Source organism: Halyomorpha halys, unplaced genomic scaffold (genome assembly GCF_000696795.3).
Source record: "Halyomorpha halys isolate HHAL.00 unplaced genomic scaffold, Hhal_1.1 Scaffold1677.1, whole genome shotgun sequence".
Classification (NCBI taxonomy): Eukaryota; Metazoa; Arthropoda; class Insecta; order Hemiptera; family Pentatomidae; genus Halyomorpha; species Halyomorpha halys.
Genome location: NW_027105946.1, coordinates 31521 through 31793, shown reverse-complemented (window position 1 = coordinate 31793; position 273 = coordinate 31521).

Below are 273 nucleotides of genomic sequence, written 5' to 3'. Positions count from 1 at the left end.
GTAGAGTTCCAGATCGCCCCAATCAATTTCTCCAATTTCGGTAAGATGTTGCCATGAACTTCATTATAAACTTATAATATAAAATACATAAAGAAACTTCTTCACACTTGAAAGCTTAAATCCTCTCAAGCTCCAGTTGACCCTGATCACATATTCCAGTTTTAATATGATGTTGCCTGGAACTTCTTGATAAACTTATAATGTAATGTTTATAATCGAGGTAAAGTACATAATCGATGTAATATTCATGTAGCGTGGGAATCCTAATAATAC